At 42.3% G+C, this 16,874-nt stretch overlaps 1 non-coding gene across 1 annotated transcript; it reads right to left on the bottom strand.

Annotated features, from left to right (window-relative positions):
* Positions 1-15,149: 15,149 nt before the first annotated feature.
* Positions 15,150-15,287, bottom strand: LOC119944908. The gene has a single exon (XR_005456049.1). It is a non-coding gene; the product is annotated as a small nucleolar RNA SNORA7 (small nucleolar RNA).
* Between the last annotated feature and the right edge of the window lie 1,587 nt (positions 15,288-16,874).

The following is a 16,874-nucleotide window of genomic DNA, read 5'->3' as shown; positions in this document are numbered from 1 at the left end:
CTCCATCCAAACCGCTACCCTGCTAATTCAAGCTCTCATCCTATCCCGTCTGGACTACTGCACTAGCCTTCTCTCTGATCTCCCATCCTCGTGTCTCTCTCCACTTCAATCCATACTTCATGCTGCTGCCCGGATTATCTTTGTCCAGAAACGCTCTGGACATATTACTCCCCTCCTCAAAAACCTCCAATGGCTACCGATCAATCTGCGCATCAAGCAGAAACTCCTCACCCTGGGCTTCAAGGCTGTCCATCACCTCGCCCCCTCCTACCTCACCTCCCTTCTCTCCTTCTACTGCCCAGCCTGCACCCTCCACTCCTCCACCACTAATCTCCTCACCGTACCTCGCTCTCGCCTGTCCCGCCATCGACCCCCGGCCCACGTCATCCCCCGGGCCTGGAATGCCCTCCCTCTGCCCATCCGCCGCGCTAGCTCTCTTCCTCCCTTCAAGGCCCTGCTGAGAGCTCACCTCCTCCAGGAGGCCTTCCCAGACTGAGCCCCTTCTTTCCTCTCCCCCTTGTCCCCCTCTCCATCCCCCCGTCTTACCTCCTTCCCTTCCCCACAGCACCTGTATATATGTATATATGGTTGTACATATTTATTACTCTATTTATTTATTTATTTATTTATTTTACTTGTACACTTCTATCCTACTTATTTTATTTTGTTGGTATGTTTGGTTCTGTTCTCTGTCTCCCCCTTTTAGACTGTGAGCCCACTGTTGGGTAGGGACTGTCTCTATGTGATGCCAATTTGTACTTCCCAAGTGCTTAGTACAGTGCTCTGCACATAGTAAGCGCTCAATAAATACGATTGATTGATTGATTGATTGATTTAGATCATTAGTGAAAACATTGAATAAGGACTAATTATTTCTGGAAAACCTCTCATATTCGCCTGCTTACTGACCCACCAATACATACTTTCTTATACGTGTCTGCCCAAAGCAAATACAAAGGTCCCCCTGTTTCTTAATGGCAGAAACAGTGCAAGCCCCATTTACACTGTAATAGTACTAATAGCAGTAATAATGTTTGTGTGACTATTGGGTGCAATGCATTGTACTAAGCACTTGAGGAAATACAAAACAAAGAAGTGACACTTTCCCTGCCCATAAGGCATTTCCCCTCTAAATGGAGAAGATTGTAAGATATGTAAAAATAGCCTTGTCGAAATGAATCCATGAATGTAAAGGCACATATGTAAAAATGGGCTGTGGATGAGAATAAATGTATGATCTTAGAACAGTGCACAGCACACAGTAAGTGTTTAACAAACACCATAATGATTATAATTATTGCTAGCTCTAGGCTTGGCTGTTGGGTTTATACTTGGGGTGCTGGGAATTAATTGAGAATGATTTGTGGGAAGAAGAATGTTTTTTTAAGGGGACTTGGAACGTGGAAAGGGCTGTGGTCTTTCAGATTTGGGGAAGGAAAGGAATTCCAACCCAGTGAAATAGGAGTGAGGGGATTGAGGCAGGAGAGAAGAGAGCAAGGAACAACTGTAAATTTGGCTTGGGAGGAGTGAAGGGAGACAACTGGAAAGAAGTGGGCATAGAAAGCAGATAAGTAAGGTGAGCTGAGTTGGTGGAGAGTCTGGAAGTTGACTGTCGAGAGTTTTTGCTTAATGCAGAAATCACTCAATCAATCAATCGTATTTATTGAGCGCTTACTGTGTGCAGAGCACTGTACTAAGTGCTTGGGAAGTACCAGTTGGCAACATATAGAGACAGCCCCTACCCAACAGTGGGCTCACAGTCTAAGAGGGGGAGACAGAGAACAAAACCAAACATACTAACAAAATAAATAGAATAGATTATGTACAAGTAAAATAAATAGAGTAATAAATATGTACAAACATATATACATATATACAGGTGCTGTGGGGAAGGGAAGGAGGTAAGATGGGGGGATGGAGAGGGGGACGAGGGGGAGAGGAAAGACATGGGATTCCAGTTTGGAGAGTTTTGATGAGTAGAGAGATGGTGCCAAATTTCTCTTCAAATAGATGTTCCCCACAACATCTTGTAGAATAGGTTAATGGGCGTAGAGGCTGAAGCCTGTGTCCCTGGCCTTGACAGACTGCCAGGAGACCACCCAAATCGACAGCAGGCTGGGGGCGAGGGTCTTCTGTACAAAGCAGAGAAGCAGCATGGCTCAGTGGATAGAGCATGGGCTTGGGAGTCAGAAGGTCGTGGGTTCGAATCCCAGCTCTGCCACGTCAGCTGTGTGACTTTGGGCAAGTCACTTAACTCCTCTGTGCCTCAGTTCCCTCATCTGTAAAATGGGGATTGGTCAATCAATCAATTGTATTTATTGAGTGCTTCCTGTGTGCAGAGCACTGTCCTAAGCGCTTGGGAAGTACAAGTTGACAACATATAGAGATGGTCCCTACCCAACAGTGGGCTCACAGTCTAGAAGCGGGAGACAAAACAAAAACAAAACATATTAACAAAATAAAATAAATAGAATAGAGATGTACAAGTAAAATAAATAGAGTAATAAATACGTACAAACATATATACATATATACAGGTGCTGTGGGGAAGGGAAGGAGGTAAGTCGGGGGGATGGAGACGGGGGAGGAGGGGGAGAGGAAGGAGGGGGCTCAGTCTGGGAAGGCCTCCTGGAGGAGGTGAGCTCTCAGTAGGGCCTTGAAGGGATTAAGACTGCGAGCCCCATGCGGGACAGCTTGACTATCTCGTAATTATCCCAGCACTTAGAACAGTGCTTGGCACATAGTAAGCGTTTAACAAATACTACCATTATTATTATTACAAAGCAGGAAAGGCACCCTTACCATTTGGGCAGCTTGAAGGTGGTGGTACCCACAGTGGACTCAGGGGCTCCTCCTGATGATTTAGCCTGCATAATTCAATCACCATTAGTGTTAGATAAGGCAAATGAAGGACAGCACAAGTAACGGACAGGTAACAGACAATTCTCCGAATTGATTTGTGATGACGTTTGAGCACTTACTCTGTACAGAGTCCAACAGATTAAGTAAAAGCGATTCCTCAAGGAGTTTACAGTCTAGTGGGAATTGAAAACTGATTTCCACGGAATTCATTCATCTTTACAGTCATGTTCTTTGGCTGTGACCTTCTCATCCAATGCACATGTCAGAGGAGAGCTCCAACAACAGATATGTAGTCTTGGGTGAGAAATTATTATTATTATCAATATTAATATTAATAATGATAATTATTAAATTTGTTAAGCAGTCTGTGCCAGGCACTGAACTAAGTGCTGGAGTAGATTCCCTAGACTGTGAGCTCATTGTGGGCAGGGAACGTATCTGTTACATGGCTCAGTAGAAAGAGCCCGGGCTTTGGAGTGAGAGGTCATGGGTTCAAATCCTGACTCCACCAATTAGCTGTGTGACTTTGGGCAAGTTGTTTAACTTCTCTGGGCCTCAGTTACCTTGTCTGTAAAATGGGGATGAAGACTGTGAGCCCCACATGGGACAACCTGATCACCTTGTATCCTCCCCAGCACTTAGAACAGTGCTTTGCACATAGTAAGCACTCAACAAATGCCATCATTATTATCATTATTGTTGTTGTATTATACTCTCCCAAGTGCTTAGTTCCGTGCTTTGCACACAGGAAGTGCTCTATATATGTGATTGAATGAGTGAATTAATTAATGAATACAAGATAATTGGGTTGGACGCACTCCCAGTCTCACACAGAGCTCACAGTATTAATCTCCATTTTACAGATGAGGTAATTAAGGCACAGAGAAGTGAAGTGACTAACCCAAGGTCACAGGGCAGACAAGTGGTGGTGTGGGGATTAGAACCCATGACCCTCTTACACCCATGCCCAAGATCTATGCTCTGGGCCATGCCGAGAGAGCAATAAGAAGGGGCAGACTGGAAAAAGGAGGAGATGGATGTGCACAAATGTACTGTCAATACCTCAGGGCCAGACAGTCTCAATAAGAGACGTAAAACAGGTGAGAGTGAAGGCTGAGAAATTGATGTTTTCTTATTGAGTGCTTATCTGGTTGTTACAGATAAACAATTTATAGCTAGGTTCAGCTCTGGCTTTCGTCTACGAGTGTGTCTTGTCAACCACTAGATGCTGTTAGGTTATCTATTGGGCATTTGGGATCATTTGTTTCTTGATCATTTAAAATTGTAATAAGCACCCTGCCTGAAAACGAAAAGGAATTATAACAGAGTCTCAGTTTACAGTCAGAAAAGGCAGCCAGGTTGTTGAAATGGGGGAGGTGAGTGTTAGTTGTACCCCTCAGGTAGCAAGTCTCAGATGGGTGATATTGCATTCTGGCAAATTCTGGGATTGGAAGGCTGGGAGCAGTGGATTTCAGTTCTGGGTTCAGAGAAGGGCAATCCATGGCCAGAAAATTGCCTCTTTGGGCCAAACTAGGTACAGAAGGAGTCTGCTGGGCTCTGGATGGGTCCCTGACTCTATCCTGACCCCATTCTAAGCCCAGACATGGCTTCCAAGGTTCAGGCTGTTGTAGATAGAGCCCAGAGAACCAAGGTTATGATCCCAGCTCTGCTATGCCTCTGCTGTGTTACACACACTCAAGGTGAGAGAAAGGGGAAAGCAAGTGACTACCGAGTGAAAAAAAGGGTGAAAGAAAACAACTTCTTTATAGAGGCAGTAGCTACCTTTTTGATAACTGGTAGAAGTGTTCTTGAGAAAGGAGGTCATAGGCACTCACCAAAATTCAAAGAATTAAGGGATTCACAGGAAGAGATTTTTTTTAACTAAAATTTGATTTGCTGCTCCAAGATTTGATTTCTTTCTCATCCTTGTCAGACAGCTCCCAGGTTAGCATCTGGAAATTCTGGGGAGTGAGACTCCAGTTGTATCCCTCTGCCCTTTTCAATATTCGGTACTTTGATTGGTCAGTCATTCTACATCTTCCCTACAGGTTAGCCGGATAGAAAGCAGGAGAGGGATGCAATGACTAGCCAATCAAATTACGGAACACTGAAAAGGTCAAAGCTGTATTGCAGACTCTTATAATCGACAGAATATATGAGACATTAAAATCCTACCACTTCATTCTTATGACAAAGACGGTAATGAGAACGGAAAATGGCACCACATAAATCTGTTGGCATGACAATCATTGTTCTGAGAATTGAGAACATAATTTAACCCATTCCCATTACCTTTAAAAAGTGCATTATTGTCATGTCCCGTGGATTCTGTGGGGAGGTTAGGCATCGTAGAGTCAGCAGAATAAAATGTGTTGCCGGGGATGTTGCAATCACAACACTTTAGTGGATTAATAATATGAAATTTAACTGTCTAACATTCAAGAAATTGCAGACATACACCCGCGGCATATCGAACGAAGTTGTTGGGGCAGCACATTTGACTTCCTCTAAGAACAAGGGGAAAGATTTTATGGCACTCCTACAAGGAGAAAGATTGCAGTGACTCTCATTTTAACCGAAGCTTTACTCTGGGACTTGGACTAAAGAGTCCAACTCAAAAACCCCTAATGGAATCTGGAGAGCTAGGAACAGGAAATGTCTTCTACACCTTGTTCCTCTGACGATTATTGAAGAAGATGGGCTCAGACTTAATGCTGACCCGAAAGTCCCTCTTCAGCTGTTACTGCACAAAAATTTAGTCTTCCTGCATGTTTCTCAGCAATAGAATTGATCCTGACCAGAAAGGAGGGATGACAGATTTAACAGGGAGTTGGTACGATAGCTCGGGTTCTTAATTTGACCCACTGAGGATATAATGATGTAGGTAAAATCAGTGTTTCCCTGCCCCCCCATCACTATCCACAGTTTGTTTGTTTTCAAGTTTGGAGGAACTTATGTGCTCATCAGAGGGTCCAGGTAATTGCTTCTCTGGGCCTCAGTTACCTCATCTGTAAAATGGGGATTAAGACTGTGAGCCCCAAGTGGGACAACCTGATTATCTTGTATCTACCCCAGTGCTCAGAACAATTCTTGGCACATAATAAGTGCTTAACAAATACCATTATTATTATTCCAGTGCTTAGAACAGTGCTTGGCACATAGTAAGTGCTTAACAAAATACCATCATCATTATTAATATTATGTTATCCGCAGAGAGTGTAAATGCTACCACCTCTCTTTTCAATTCATGGAACTACCCAGCATCCCAAAAGGGTACCCCTGTCTCTTGAAGATGGTCTGAAGGGCATAAAAATCAGGGAATCCATAGTCCTAAGCCTTTAACAATTTGCTGTTGAATACTAATGAAGGATCATTAAACTGTACCGACCAAAAGATCAAAAGCTGAACTTACCCAGGACAGAGTAGCGATGCAAAGGGAATTGGCAAATGACATTACCTCTGCTTTGGAGATGTCAAGGAAGGCAGCAGAAAGGTTGAAAAAGGGCAAATTGTGTGTCCATCTTAAAAAAAAAATGGAGAGAGTGATCCTGGAAATTATAAACAGGCCATCTTAATAGCCTACCCTGGAACATATTCAATCAAATTTACCTCGAACTACAAAGCTGGAAACAACCAGCAATAGTAATGCAAAGATCATCACAATCCAGGCTGTTTACTGTCCCTTTTGGATGGTCCGTATACAATAAGGGAAAAGCTACAGATGGAAATGCTTTGATTCCTTCCATCACGATTTTTTTTTTTTTTGAACAAATTTAGGAAGCATGATCTGGAAACTGTATAGAGGTGGGCATCTAACTAGTTCAAGCGTGAGGATGGAAGGTGGCCTGGATATTATGGATAATATGTGGATATTATGTGTGCCTGGGAGTCGGAAGGGACCTGGGTTGTAATTTCGGCTCCACCACTTGTCTGCTGTATGATCTTGGGCAAGTCACTTTACATGTCTTGTCTCATTTGCACTATCTGTAAATTGGGGATTAAGACTGTGAGCTCCATTTAAGACATGGACTGTGTCCAACATGACTAGCTGTATCTACCCCCAGAGGTTAGCATAATGCCTGGCACATAGGAAGTGCTTAACAAATACCACTGAAAAAAAAAAAAGCATCAGACCAAAGAAACATCAGCCTGGCAGGGGAGAAACACAGAAGGAGCAGGCATCCCATGGATATCAGTCGTGGGATGTTCTGGAGGATTTAACTAATATAACTTGTGGACGTTACGCCTCTTCTCTGTTTGGAAATAAGGAAAAGAGTGAACGCAGATCATATCTATGGTTTCAGAAAATGAAGGGGTGGCTTGCGGGGGAAAAGCACATTAACAAAAATGATAGAGATTTCAATGAGTCACTCAGTGTTCCCTCAGAAATATAATCTACAGGACAGTCATTTTTATTTAAGGCACTTGGGCCACTTCTTTACCATTCTTCTGTAGGTGTCAGTGCTTTGGGATTCTATTTCTCTGCCTTGGTGGGCTGGCATTCTGGGCTTTGTTCAGGGAATAGACCTAATGTGACAAATCACTCAAATAATCTGCGCAAGAGGGAAGAGATCAGGTCCATATGTGCCAGAGGTGGCCAAATGACCACTCCCAAACTGCATGAGGCTCTTCTTCACTTGTTGCTTTGAGCCACTGCTCCAGACTTTGGGAGCCAGAAATACCCTCTTCCACCCAATGGGACCTGGCAGGAAGGGCTGCAGTGTCACTCCCATTGTCTCACTTACTTTCACCTCCTTCCCCCCACCGATTCCCCTCCTCCTGTCCCAGTTAAAAGAATTTTCTTTGATCTGTGGCTCTCGGCCGTACTGTTTTGTGTTTGCAGCTCTTCAATTCATGAGGCTTGGGCACCCTGATACATGCAAATGTGACATTTCACTTTCCCCAAATGTTCAATTTGAAGATCACCTGTATTGTCCAGGTTCCTTTCTCTAGCCGAGATGGTCTATGTATTTACAGAAGGCTCAGCTCCCCTGAGTTAATTAGAGAGGATTCCAACAAATCAGGCCAGAAATGTGTTCCACTCAACAGCAGTGTGTGTGGAAAGCTTTTATATCCACCCCAGTCCCCACACTCCCAATGTAAATATTCCTATACTCTACTATTTCCCTTTTCCCTAGTCTATTTTAATGTCTGTCTTCCTCTACAGAGAATAAGCTCCTTGTGGGTAGGGACTATCAACTTGTTGATGGCGCAGTGCTCTGCACACAGTGATAGCTCGATGAATACCACAGATTGATTGAAACAGATGGGGCTATTTTCACAACCCCTGCTGAGCAGTTCTAGTAGAGAAAATCATGTACAGCCACAGACTACATAGCTTGTGTTTGAAAAATCAAAATAAGAATACCCACTCCTGATGGTAAGAGATCCAAAACTAAAATATCAAGTTGGTAGACCACGATATTAGTCACTTTATAGGTGAAGGAAGCGTAGTTAGAAACCTCCTGGATGAGCAGGCCAATTAAGGTACCCATTGCTTAAAAACTGCAAAAGAACATAATAATAATGATGGTATTTGATAAGTGCTTACTATGTGTCAAGCATTGTTCCAAGAGCTGGGGTAGATACGAGCTAATCGGATTGGACACACTCCCTGTCACACATGGGGCTTGCACTCTGCTCCCCATTTTCCAGATGAGGCAACTGAGGCACAGAGAAGTTAAGCAACCAGCCCAAGGTCATATAGCATACATGCAGCAGAGCTGGGATTATCAATCAATCGTATTTATTGAGCGCTTACTGTGTGCAGAGCACTGTACTAAGCGTTTGGGAAGTACAAGTTGGCAACATATAGAGACAGTCCCTACCCAACAGTGGGCTCACAGTCTAAACTCTCGTCCTTTGATTCCCAGGTCCATGTCTGTCCGCTAGGCCAAACTGTTTCTCTTTCCTCTTTTGGAAGTGCCCAACTCCAGCTCCCAACAGGATTTTTTTTTATTGGTATTTGTTGAGCACTTACTATGTGCCAGTCTTTGCACCAAGCACTGAAGTAGATACAGAGCAATCAGGTTGGGCAAAGTCCAAGCCCCAAATGGGGCTCAGAGTCCCAATCTGAGGATTGGGGAAGCAGTGTGGCTCAGTGATAAGAGCCTGGGCTTTAAAGTCAAAGGTCAGGGGTTCAAATCCCAGCTCCGCCAATTGTCAGCTGTGTGATTTTGGGCAAGTCACTTAACTTCTCTGTGCCTCAGTTACCTCATCTGTAAAATGGGGATTAAAACTGTGAGCCTCCCGTGGGACAACCTGATCACCTTGTAACCTCCCCAATGCTTAGAATGTGCTTTGCACATAGTAAGCACTTATTAAATGCCATTATTATTATTATTACTATTATTATTATTATTAATCCCCATTTTACAGATAAGTCAACTGAGGCCCAGAGAAATGAAGTGAATTACCCAAGATCCTATAGCAGATAATCTTATGGGTGAACAGATGCCCATACTTCAACCCAATAGCTACCTTTAGTGTGTATATGTATGTACACTAGTATATATACACTATATATATTGTGTACAGTGTATATATGTATACATATATATATTTATGCATGCTCTCTCATTTTTTATGAGATCATCCGTTTACCATTTACTCAGTCTTTCATCCATTTTTGTATCTCCATGTAGTTGCTACTACCAGTTATCTCCTGGATCTTCCTCCTATTCTCACTACTTGTGAATTAATAGTATATCTCTTGCTCCCCAATGGGGTTTTCAGCATCTTGAGGACAGGGATCATATCCTTTGCTTCTGCTCAGTACACTGCTTGTCCCTCAGTAAGTGCCCAATCAAGGTTATTGATTGATTATATAATAATCAGGTTATCCCATATGGGTCTCACAATCTTAATCCTCATTTTTCCGATGAAGTAACTAAGGCACAGAGAAGTGAAGTGACTTGCCCAAAGTCACACAGCAGACAAGTGGCGGAGCAGGGATTAGAACCCACGACCCCTGTCTCCCAAGCCTGTGCTCTTTCCACTGAGCCACACTGATGTGTATTATGATCTAAAGGTTTTAATTCGTAATTAAATACATTGTATCAGTATCAGAAATGTGCATATTCATATGTTTGTAATCTACAATATGCAGTTGTAGAGGACATAAGTAAATCCATCTTCCATCATATTTACCAATAAATATGCTAAATTAGATGGAAGGATGGTTCTAAAGTTTGCAATAATTTTCTTTGTTTTCATACTGATGCTGGAAATTTACCCTATAATAAGGATATTAGTTCCTATAGTTTAGACACATCAGTATAAACTTTAAAATATGAGTTTGTTTCTTCAGCTTCAGACCTTTATTAATGAGGGGGAAAAATCTACCTGGTATTCTAAATATATTCAAGTAATTTATCATCAAATTGATTACACAGCAGAAAGTCTTTCATCAAACCATTACAAAGAAACAAATTTGGTTCTCCTGCCCAATGTCGCAGTAGGACTTTGAAACTTTGTTCAAAGAGCCAGATTGTTCCAATAGAGTGCATACATCGTGTATATAGTTCGCATTATTGATCTGTTTATTTGATAATCTCAGAATTCGACTCTTAGGAAAATCAATTTTCAGTGTAAAATTTACTTTTTCCCGTGTCGCAGTATCTCCCTCTCTGCATAACAACAAAGATTACAAAGTGGGCACTGGCAGAACACGTTGCTTAAAGAAATCCCTAGCAATTACATTAATACAAGAGTATATGACCCATCACATATGGTATGTGCTGAATTACAATAATTCACCGGTAGAAGTTCCCAGAAGCAGTGATGAATGCTAAGTACAGGATTGCAGCTAGAGAAGGCTGATGATGGTCACCATGGACCTGATGCCTTTTTGACAACTGCTGTGTTTGAGGGAAGGGGTAATTAAACTATCTTAATTAAAATTGAGAACTCTCTAGGTCAACAGACAGCCTCTCAGGCAATACCAATCACAGGTAGAGGACGATTCTCCAAGGGCACCGAATAGGTAGATTTCTAAACTACGCAATGATGGAAATATTCATTTACTGCAGCCAGAAACTTTATTTACACCACTTTATAGGCTTGCTCTAGAGTAAGAGAAGCAATGAAGAGCACCACGGCATGGCAGATAGAGCACAGGCCTGGGAATCCGAAAGATGTTGGTTCTAATCCTGGTTCTGCGTGGCATACTTGAAAGAGCACAGGCTTGGGAGTCAGGGGAAGCGGATTCTAATCCTTTCTCTGCCACTTGCCTGCTGGGTGACTTTGGGCAAGTCACAACTTCTCTGTGCCTCAGTTACCTCATCTGTAAAATGGGGATTAAGACTGTGAGCCCCACGTGGGACAACCTGATTACCTTGTATTTACCCCAGTGCTTAGAACAGTGTTTGGCACAGAGTAAGTGCTTAACAAATACCATAATAATAATAATTATCATTTTGTTTTGTTGTCTGTCTGCCCCCTTCTAGACTGTGAGCCCTTATTGGGTAGGGATTGTCTCTATTTGTTGCCGAATTGTACTTTCCAAGCACTTAGTACAGTGCTCTGCCCACAGTAAGTCCTCAATAAATACGATTGAATGAATGAATAATAATTAATAATTAATTATCTGCACCTCAGTTATCTGCAAAATGGGGATTGAGACTATGATCCCTACATGGGAGAGAGACTGTGTGCAACCCTATCTGCTAGTATTCACCCCAGCACTTAGAACAGTGCCTGGCACATAGTAAGCACTTAAAAAATACCATTATCATTATTATTGTTAACCATGCCTGACAACTGGTGATATGATTAGGGAAGCAGCATGACCTAGTGGATAGACCACATGCCTGGGAGTCTCAGGACCTGGGTTCTAATCCCACCTCCACTATTTCCCTGCTGTGAACTTGGACAAGTCACTTAACTTCTGTGGCTTTCAGTTTCCTCATCTGTAAAGTAAAAAATCAATATCTGTTCTCCCTCCTATTTAGACTGTGCCTGACCTGATTGTCTTGCATCTATCCCAGCACTTAGTAAGTATAATGTTTAGCACATAGTGCTTATCCTACTAAGTGCTTAAATATATATTCTGTGCCTCAGTGTTCAAAGTGTGCTCTCTCAGGGCCAGTATTTTAAAAAATGTGAGAAGAGTACGTTGTTCCTATGAGCATCCTTTGATGCCTCTTTGGTAGAGAAAATGGCGGAGAGAGTTTTCCAGGAGCTCACACAGTATGGCCACAATCAATGGTATTTATTGAGCAGTTAATCCATGCAGAACACTCTTTTATTGAGAGAGTACAATAAAGTAGGTATGAACTCTTCCCTCAAGGAGTTTACAGTCTTTCAGATTATAATATGTTCTATCCTATTCCAACTGGTAGCTATTTGGATGATTTCCTGATGTATTACCCTTGTCTTCTCAGAGTCTACTGTTTCTTACATTGGAAAATCATCTGGCTCCATCTCTTCCATTTGCTTAAAATCTTTGAAAGTTCTCCCACCCAGTGAGCTTGTCCACCTTCTCACCTATCTGAGAAAAAGAATGTCAGCTATGGATTAATTCAAACATTCTTAAGGCATGTCATCGTTAATGAAAGCACACCTTTCAAACCACGACTTAAACTAGTCTGTCACTCTTTAGATCAGTTGAAATTTAGAAAGCTGCTGTAAAATACCACTTGACCAAAGTAATTGATTTTTCCGTGAACAGAAAACCATATTTAGGATTGGAGATATATAACTTCGAGCAAAACCCCCCCTTGAAATCTTTAGGTAGATAAGAATAATAGACTAAGGCATTCTCTAGGAACTGGATTTATTAGTAGAGATAGACGGGTACAATCTTAGTTAATTACACCATTTATGATGCAGGGATGTTGCCTTTTTGAGATTAATAGAAGAGTCTCAGCGCTGAGGCTTCAGGTCTAAGTACTTTTGAGCAGGAATTGATAGGTTTGCATGGGTTCACTCACCCACTCTCAGGCCAGTCGTGCTCACACGAGAGCACAGAATACAATCAATGAGTAGGCAGGTTGAGGGGCACAACTCATCTTGAATTGAACACAAAGGTTTTTTGTATTCCCTCTTTTTTTGTGTGTGTATGTGTGTGTGTGTGTGTGTGTGTGTGTGTGGTTATTTTTACATGCGAGACCCAATTACGGCCAAAGTTACCACAGCATAACACTATCATTCTCATGCCTTAACCCAGCAAGTGGTTTCCTTGGTAGCCGCTGCTTGCCACTCTTATGAGATTTCCACTGAGTCCGCCCACCTGGCAGAACGCTCCGTATGGTGTACAAAGCCAGGACTAGAACTCAGGTCTCCTGATAACCAGAGCCAAGATCTTTCCACTGGACTAACTGTTGGGCCTTTATATATTTGTCTATATAAAAATATATACAGTGCCTCAGAGCCCTCATCTGTAAAATGGGGATTGTGACTGGGAGCCCAATGTGGGACATGGAATATGTCTAATCTGACATAGTCAGATAGTCAGTACAGTGCCTGATATATATAGTAAGCACTTAAATACCATACACAAAAAAATCAAATAACAAAAGCAGCAAACAGCAGGACTTTTATATATTTGTGTATATAGCCTTGTAAAATCCTTGAGAAGATCTTACCTATACCTACTGTTTCGTATTGTACTCCCAAGTGCTTAGTACAATGCTGTGCACACAGGAAGTGCTCAAATACCATTTATTGATATATACACATATATATATATATATATATATCTCAATAATATAATGTATATTACATGGATCACATATAATATACATTTATTGTAAATATGGATCATATGCAATGTATGATCTAATAAGAATTTTTGTCTCAAAAATGAAGGGAGCAGATTTCCTGTCAGGGTAGGAAAATAGAATCAAATGGAAACATTGTAAATCCTCCTTGGTAGGCCATGCCTTATTTCTCATAGTCACCATCAAATCAATCCTACCAGTCCCTATTAACATTGGAAAGAGTTGGGGTTGCTCTCCAGTCCTTTTTAATTCCCTTAATTCACTGCTTACTTGCTGAACATCCCTGCCTGCTCATAGCCGGAATTCCCCTGTTGCTAACCTCAGCAACGATTTACTGCAGATATCATACTATTAGTAAATGCCGCACACTGTCATAACAGAGAGGCTGGTTTGTTTCCAAGGATTTTTTCCTGCCATGACATACAAGCAGCTCACCCCCTTTTTTAAACCTGGGCTAGCTTATCTTGAAAAGTAGCTTCAAATGCAATGACTGTGTAAATGTCATATTTGACACACAGGTTATTTTCAGATTATCTTCTTCTGCCCAGCAAATATTTCACAAAGGCTCTCTTTCCAGTGAGACAGAAGAGTTCATCATTGTATTGGGCTGAGGAGTGGACCTCAGGCTTCAGAATTCCTTGGGGATGAAAGCGTTTTGAGAGGAAGACTTTTTTCTCTAAGCAACCTTCTCCGAGAAGTAAGGATGTGATTCTAATCAGAATCTTAGCCTTCAAGCCCAGCTGATTAAGGATGCTTAAAAAGGGTTCAGACATTAGGTGGAGGGGCAGGGGATTTCCTTCTCTTAGGGAAACTGAGAGTTTCCCATAAAGCAGGTCCACTTGGGACAACATCGGGATTTATCATTACTTGTTTGTTTTCTTGCCTTTACCTAAATGCTAGCTCTCTATTCCTCTTCTTTAACTCTGGTTTGCAAGAAAAAGTGGAAAGGCCTCTCCCTACCTGGCATTCTTAGTTCTTAGTCAAGACCACCTGCCATGCTCTCTCATCCAATCACGTTAGACTTTTAGATACATGAAGTCTCACAGCTGGTCCCCGTTACTCTTACCAATCATCTCGTAGTCTGGATCACTGGGCGAGAAAGACTGATTGACTCAGAGTAAACCGTCACCACAACTAAAAAGTCAAATCAAGCCCAAGTTCTGCCTGTGGTAGGATATGCCTTTTCCATTCCCCAAATCCTAACATAAAGTCCTATGAAAATCACAGGCCACCCCACTCTCGTCCCTTGTTGAGGGAGGGCATTTTGTGGTATTCTCCCAGACAGTACAGTGCAGTGAACATAGGTGTCCCACACATTTTACTGATTGATTAAAGAGCTCTTTTCTCGTTTGATGCCATCAAGTCATTTCAGACCCATAGCGACACCACAGACACATCTCTCCCAGAACGCACAGCTCTCCATCTCCAATTGTTCTGGTAGTGTATCCATAGAGTTTTCTTGGTAAAAATACGGAAGTGGTTTACCACTGCCACCTTCCATGCAATAAACAGTCTCCGCCCTCGACTCTCTCTCATCCCACTGCTGCACAAAATGGGTGAGTTTTGACTTGTAGCAGATTGCCTTCCACTCACTTGCCACTTCCCAAGCTAGGATTGGAATGGGTAGGCCTCTGCTTGACTCTCTCTCCTGTAGCCAAGACTGACAGAGTGCTGGACACTCTCCAGGTTCCACCCTGAGAGGGATAAAGGGCTCTACTTGGAGATTTATTGCCTAACCCATTCCCTTTCTTGTCTCCAGTAACATTTTCCAAGTAGTCTGTATTACTAGGATGACTCAAACCTCAACAGAACAAACCATAATTTACAACATACAAGTTGTTGTTGTTATAACAACAAGTTTCTCTTTGAGGTTCCACCCATGATCTCCCACCTATGTCACCAGAAAAGATAGATCCCTTTAAGGAGATCTCTTGCTGACCTCCCTTAAGGACTCTGATACTTACCCCAGCCCCACACACAGCACATATATTCATATGATGATGATGACCGATGACTGTGGTATCTCTTAAGCTCTTACTTTGTGTCAAACACTGTTCTAAGCGCTGGGGTAGATACAAGTTAATCAGGTCAGACACAGTTTCTGTTTCACATGGGGCTCACAGTCTAACTAGGAGGGAGAACGACTATTGAGTCCCCATTTTACAGATGAGGAAATTGACACCCAGAGTAGTTTGTTCAATCATTCAATCATATTTATTGAGCACTTACTGTGTGCAGAGCACTATACTAAGTGCTTGGGAAGTACAAGTTGGCAATGTATACAGACGGTCCTGAGGTCACACAGGAGGTAAGAGGTGGAGCCAGGATTAGATTCCAGGTCCTTCTAACACCCAGGCCCACACTCTTTATATTAAGCCACGCTTTCCCCTATTTGTAATATATTTTAACGTCTGTCCCTCCTGAAGACTATGGGCAGGGATCATGTCTACCAACCCTATTGCATCGTACATTCCGAAGCACTTAGTATGGTGCTTTGCACTCAGTAAGCACTCAATATTATCAATTGATTGATTAAGGGTCATGGACAGCCCAAATGTCCATGTTCTTAGGCAACTCATTTAACTTCAGGTATCTCAATGGGAAGAGCGGGAGAGGAACTGATCAACTTCTCCAGTACAGGCGAGGCATAATATAAAGGAAGGGATAATTTGGACACACAGTTGACAAAACATGCCAGGAATGACCATTGGGAGGGTAAGGGGTTTACCCTCACTCACATATACAGGTCGGAGCTCACTGTCAGTAACAGAGGAGGGAAGTTAAGCTGGTGGGAGAAATGAGAGACAGGATAAACCAAGCAGAGAGAGAAAGGAGAGGAAGAAAGTAAATATCTAAATATGTAATTCATTTAATGCATGAGTAGCAACATGGCATAGTGGATAGAGCATGGCCAGGGAATCAGGAGGTCATGGGTTCTAATCTTGGCTATGCTACGTGTCTGCTTTGTGGTCTTAGGCAAGTCTCTTCTCTTTTCTTCACTTCTTCCCCTTCTAGACTGTGAGCCCACTGTTGGGTAGGGACCGTCTATATATGTTGCCAACTTGTACTTCCCAAGCTCTTAGTATAGTGCTCTGCACACAGTAAGCGCTCAATAAATATGATTGATTGATTGATTTTCTGTGCCTCAGTTACCTCGTGTAAAATGGGGTTGAGAATGTGAGCCCCATGTGAGACAGGGACTGAGCCCAACCCTATTTGCTTGGGTCCACCCAGCAATTAGTACAGTTCCTAGCACATAGTAAGCACTTAACAAAAACTACTATTGTTATA

Source organism: Tachyglossus aculeatus, chromosome 23 (genome assembly GCF_015852505.1).
Source record: "Tachyglossus aculeatus isolate mTacAcu1 chromosome 23, mTacAcu1.pri, whole genome shotgun sequence".
In the NCBI taxonomy this organism is placed as follows: domain Eukaryota; kingdom Metazoa; phylum Chordata; class Mammalia; order Monotremata; family Tachyglossidae; genus Tachyglossus; species Tachyglossus aculeatus.
The sequence above is the reverse complement of the archived record's forward strand: the minus strand, read 5'-3'. Positions and strand labels throughout refer to the sequence as shown.